The sequence below is a fragment of the Octopus bimaculoides genome, chromosome 3 (assembly GCF_001194135.2).
Source record: "Octopus bimaculoides isolate UCB-OBI-ISO-001 chromosome 3, ASM119413v2, whole genome shotgun sequence".
Lineage (NCBI taxonomy): Eukaryota > Metazoa > Mollusca > Cephalopoda > Octopoda > Octopodidae > Octopus > Octopus bimaculoides.
In genome coordinates, this window is record NC_068983.1 from 100,786,320 (window position 1) to 100,792,770 (window position 6,451).

General features: G+C 33.2%; 1 protein-coding gene across 2 annotated transcripts in view; it reads left to right on the plus strand.

Moving 5' to 3' along the window:
* The first annotated feature begins 5,652 nt into the window (after positions 1-5,652).
* The window catches only part of LOC106876154 (ankyrin repeat domain-containing protein 27), a 54,777-nt gene continuing 53,978 nt past the window's right edge, over positions 5,653-6,451 (plus strand). The window contains exon 1 of one of the 2 annotated variants that reach the window (XM_014924579.2): positions 5,653-5,761. The gene's annotated coding sequence lies outside the window, so the exon portion shown is untranslated. The remainder of the gene's footprint in view (positions 5,762-6,451) is intronic. The other variant, XM_014924580.2, reaches the window with a different exon arrangement.

A 6,451-nucleotide genomic window follows, 5' to 3' on the forward strand; every position in this document is an offset into this window, starting at 1 on the left:
ATTTGCCCAGAAACTAACTGGATGAAAATACCGAAGCCTGCTCATGCAACCTTTTTGGCACACACACACACTTTTCATCTCGTCCTGACGTACAGACACTGCATTCTCCACAAAATTTTTTGAATATATAACTCTCATATAGGCTCTCAACAAATCTTTTTCTTTGCATTCATATATATTTTTTCTCATTTTCCAGTAATAGACTTTAAAGAATGGACACTATTTCCAGTTAAGTTTATTACTTTTGTTTACTCATTTCTGTACTGTTCATTCTTTTTGCTGCACCACACAACATTCATGCATATGCTGACACTGTCACATTCATGCACCACATCATGCCTTTCTCGTTTGTTTCTCATCCTCTCTGCATCTTTGTAGACACAACTTACCTGTATTGGACCTTTGGCTGGTCACGTATTTAATGGAAGGAGTTGTTTGTCACTTACAATGTGCCAGCATGCCTCACTTTCACTCTTGCTCATTTCAAGGCATTTAATACCTCAGTAACTGGCATATTCAGCATTGTATTTGTAATCACTGCACTAGCATACTGTCTCAGCCTTGCACCTCAACTACCTTGTTTTCATCATGTCTGTGCCTGCTCAGTTCTTTTCCTAACTCAATCTACGTCGGATGTTCACATGCTCTCTGCACCCTTGTTAGACATAACTTCCCTCTGTTTGGTCGCGTAATAAATAGAGAAAGTTACCTGTCTCGCACAACTAACCAGCGTGCCGCACTGTCGTTCTCACTAACCTCAGCAATTACCCACACCAACAGCGCCAGACACATTTTGCTTCTGAAAAAACCTTCAAGACATTTCACACAATGCAATCCTGCAGGAAAATCTGCGATACCAAGGATTGAGAATACACTCTCTCATTCCCCTGAGCTTATTTTACAGTAAATTTTGATAAGTGCCCTTGCACTTGTGTATATGCCCTTATGTACATGCATGCACTAACTCATTCCTGCACTTCCCAGTCACTGACTGCACATTTTTGCATGCAAAACGACACTGCTATTTGGACCTATCCAAATAGAAAATTGTTCCATATACATTTCAATGATCCTCTCTCTGGAAATGCAAAATTTTTCCTCAGCCATGCATTTCTTTCTCTTTCTAGATTGTTCATTTCTTTTTCTTAGAAACTCTGTGGAGGGAAAGTAATGTAGTAACTTCATTTAAGCATAGAATAGATTTGAACCTGAATTGACAAATTTCCCCTGACATTTCAACAGCATTTTTCTCACAGAAAAACAATAGTTGACAGGAGTTAAATTCAGCACATGGCTTTACCAGATCAATTCATGTCTCTTCCACTTAAACTTTTAACCTCTTCTATGCTATGAAAAGTTAAAATAGATAAGGAACAACTTACATTAACTTATCCATTGTTTAAACGATATATCTCTTTTGCTGGCTGTCTATATTCTTATAAATATGAGTTGCTGAGAGCAGACACCAGAGAGACAACCACTGCTGGAGGCTGATGGCCAAGCAATCGGACGCTATGATACAACTTACCTCTGCTCTCTCTCACTTTCACTTCTAACAAACATCACTCTATCTACCTTTTCCCTACTACTAGAATGACAAGAACATGTACACACCTATACTAGGAAATAATTAACTCTCAGTTATATTATACAAGCCGTCGTGTGTGGCTATACATAAAGTAAATAAAATTTGGAGTCAACATCAATTTCAATCAGTGTTCTTCTTTCTCTTCTTCAACATCATCAACATCACACCCATTACATTTTGGTAACAACTACATTAAACTTGGCTTTTTGATGTAAAGATTCATTAATTGTAAAAAGATACATTTACATCAACTCTTACAATTGGTAACTGCTGACTCTAACATCTATTATTACATGTTGTCCCTGCCTAGTAAAAAAACAAAAAGCAATTGTGTAACTAAGCATAATTTATTTCCTTATATCTAAATTATTTTTTAAAAGGTACTTGTAGATAGACAGCTGTATCAGGAAAGATTGTGTGTTAGGCTGGCAACAATAGTTTTAACTCATTAATTTGGAGTAATATGAGCAGAAAAATGATTTGAAAGATGTCTAAAATAAATGCTTTAAGGAGAAACTAAGAATATGTGTTCCACTCACCAACAGAAAAATAGCCTTAATTATTGAATTATTTTCTTGTGAAAAAATAATTAAGAACAAGGGAATTTTTTTGTATTTGTGACTCTGCTGGATTACTGATACTAATTTTGTTGACCCTAGAGGAGATGAAAGATAAGTCAATATTGACAAGATTTGAGCCTTGAATTTAGATGACTGACCACACATGGTATGGCATTTATTCCAGGTGTGTAATGTTTCTGCTAACCTTTTGATTTTCTTTCCAATTAACCCATTTGTGAAATACACTGTCCATGTAAATAAATTGATTCAGAAAATAATTAAGAATTTGAAAGGATTTAGTAAAACAACTCACATTTTCATTATTTATCCAGTCTTTGCAATATTATTTAACAAATGATCTTACATTAACTTATGATGAATGATTTAGAACTAAAGACAGTCTTAAGCAAGTTGGTATCTCAATGGTTAATGTAATTATTTTATCTGGAGATCACCACTTGGTACTCAAAACAGATTCTTGGCAGTAGACCAAGAAGGAGAAAGTTAGATAATAGCCATAGTCTCAGCTCATCACACATAGGAATCCTGCTGGAAAGTGTAATGATGGTTACTCTTGTTAGGACATTATGGAGGAGGTGCCCAATAACTTTGTCCTCCATGACCCTCTCTAGAATAGTGGATGGAGATGGATGAATTTTTAAAAATTGTATTATCAACAATACATAACTAAAACAATATTTTAGATGAAAATAAATACAAAATACAGAAATAGAAGTAAACACAAAGTTATACACACTCATAGATAGAATAATTGTTTTTATGTCAATCAGGGAGGAGGGGCAATGTGGTTGAAACAACTGATGATGCTCAGCTTTGGTTAAAATTATCCAGAAAAGTGTTGGCATAAATGAATTTTCAGAGGGTTACAACTCAGGGAAGGAAGAAATGGATGATGTATTTAGTGTGGAATCTGGAAAGTGAAATATGAGGAGAAAGTGAAATATAAGGAGGAAGAGAGATAGGTGGGTTGGATAGGATTGAGTGAGGAGAGTATGGGATGTACTAATTCATAAGAGCAGGCTGTTGTAGTAATAAGAGAGAGAGAAGAAATCACATAGTTGTATGTTAGGTATTGTAGAATATTGGTGAGTTAATCATTGTCGGTCAGTAAAAGGACCTTCTATGGATTTGGCCCAGAATGTCTGTATGGAGAGCAACAATATCATTCCATTCCATAGATGTGAGTAGTGTTTCAAAATGGATATCACTTGAACTTTGTAGCAGGTCAGCAACTGATCAAGGCAAAATTATTTTCTTATTTTAGAGGAATCCTAGTTTTGTGATACAGTTTTGGTAATGTTATACAAATGAGATTGCCTTGAGAGAGCATTAGAAATTGTGAAGCCTGACATTTGTGACAACCTTAACAGTTTTAATTGTCTGTTGTTCATAACTATAAGATTCACACACACACAATAAAAAGTTATATTTCTGAGTATAAACTACCAATTATAGATTTGTAATTCATTGATAACTGATAAATAAATAAAACAGAAATAGTTTAAACATTTTATTTAGAGAAAATATTGTGATAAGCTTATTAATATATACATTAGCATATGTTCATATGTAAGCACACATGTACACATACATAATATGGATCTCTAACTTTAGCAGAACATCACAAATTTGTAGAGAAGAGATATAATAAATTGAATCATTCCTGTACAAGAATTAGACTCAAATTTCAAAATAATGCAACTAAATGTCATAAGGTTCTTTTGTTCTACCTATTCTGCCACAAACCATTTTTCATGCCAATATTGGTAGATTGGGAAGCAGCAAGCTGGCAGAATTGTTACCATGCCTGGCAAAATGCTTACCAGCATTTTGCTAGTCTTTATGTTCTGAGTTCAAGTTCCCCTGAGGTTAACTTTGCCTTTCATCTTTTTGGAGATGATAAAATGAGTACTAGTTGAGCACTGGGCTTGATGTAATAGAGTTACAACCTCCCTCGAAAGTGTCAAAATCTGAAACTAATATTGGTAGAATTAGTAAAAAGTTAATAAAATATCATGTATTTTGTCTTCAGAATCTGAATCTCACCAAAGACGGTTTATGGTGGAGGGTGTATTATTCAAGTACTGATGTTGACAAAAACCCATTCCCCAAATTTGATACCTTGTGCCTGTGTCAGAAGTCAACATTATATATTTTTTTAAAATTATAAATCAGGAAATAAATTTTAATAAATGAGATGAATAGTAGAATTTATATATTATATGAGGGGAAAAAAAGAACAACAAAAACCAAGGCTGGACGAGTATCTCAAGTCATATAGAATAATTAATTAAGGTAAATTTGAAGTCTTACAGCTGTTTCTGGGATATAGGGTATTTGGTGGTCCTGACATTCGTAAACTAATGAAAGACCCAGATTATGAGAAATCTATGAATGAATCTCAAATACAGGTATAGGTATCAAATACAGATATAACTTCACGTGTGTTGTCAAGAACTTTTTGGGAAACAATAAGTGTTCAAATTACAAAGTCATAGTTAATAACATGTTGCAAAAACTTCAAAAAGCTTGGGTGCAACATGAGTGTTAAAATATACTTTCTTTAATCACTCCTCAACTGTTTCCCAGAAAACCTTGGCAACCTAAGTAAAGAGCATGGTGAGAAATTTCACCAGGATATTAAAGGAATGGAGTGGAGATATCAGGGAAGGTGGAATGTAAACATGGTGGCAGATTACTGCTGGACACTAAAGAGAGAGACTGCAGGCGACTACCAAAAGCTGGAAGGAAATCAAAGAAAAGGAAGTTTGAAAGGGAATAAAATTACTTTAAAGCCATGGTAAGTACATTAAAAAAATATATATATTAAGTCAATATGCAAGCTTACATTCATATGGTTCAGAATCACCTATAAGTGGACAATCATCATTTACTTCTTTTTAAAATGCAGGCTAGTGTAATAGATAAAAAGGACTGACAAATCCACCAAATAAACAGGATTGATAAAATCAGATTTAAAAATAGACACAAGACCAGTATCCTAATACACTAACACACATATAAATATTACCCAAACATCATTTTATAAATTGTTGAAGATTAAATGCAAACAATTTGAAGAGATGCTCATAAGAGCTAGCATATTGTTGAGTATTATTTGATACAAAATACCTACACAGATACAACAGAGCAACTATTTATGAGATAATATGAATTACCAAAAGCCATTTCAAACAATCAGTTAGAATACGTCCTTATTATAGGGTCTCAAAAACAATGTTACGTCAACCCCAGAGATATGGGAATGTAATCAGATAAAAAATACGTTATCAAAGAGAATAACTTGCATTCTCATTGAGAAAATGCTATTACCACAGAAACCTAAAAAATTATCAAAAATACTATTTGGAAATAATCTGTAATAATTTTCCTAACAAGTTCTATTTCCCATTCCTGTTCAAACAGGAATTTAACATGCGTATGAAGACTGATGTCCTGTTAAATAAACTGAACATTTTCATTTTTTTAAAGTGTATTATATCCAGTCAACACCGCATCTTTGATGAACACCGTATAGTTTGGAGCAATCATAGATAGTTAGGAACAGATTTTTTACGGCGTATGTATTTGGGTGAGTTAATTACACAATGTTTCTCCACATTATTCGAACGAAAGTTGTAATATATTTTAAAAATCATATCATAAAATATACCTCTATTGAAACTTGATACCTAAAATAAGTCTAAATATATCTGTAGACACGTTTGTTTGTACGACAAACACGTATACAATGTTGCTTTTTTTTTAATTATCATCCTGTTTACTTTTTATTTTATGTTCTTACTTGTAATTTTTACACTTGTAATTTAGTTGTTTACTGTTATAATTTGCAATCTTTTATTTACCCATTACTTTGTTTATGTTAATGATTTATCTCCCACTTTATTGACAGCAGTTACGATTCTATTTCGATTGGAACTTCAACAAGATAGTTGACCAACTTTTGTCAGTAGGTTTGTTATTAAATGATAAATACTCTTGATATTACTGAATATAATGATATAGCAATCCCTGAGTCGACTAGCCCAAGCTTGTATATATAATATAGGTAATCTTCAAGTTTAGGGGGATAAAAAAATAAATAAAAATATTCAAGGGAAATAACTGAACGACTTACCAGTATTATCCGTTTTCTTCTCGCTGTTTATAAATAAATCACACCCTAACGTCAATCAAATCACGTGTGTGATTTATTTATAAACAAAGATGTACGGAGAATACTGGTAAGATGTCCAGTTACTTCCCTTGAATATTTTTATTT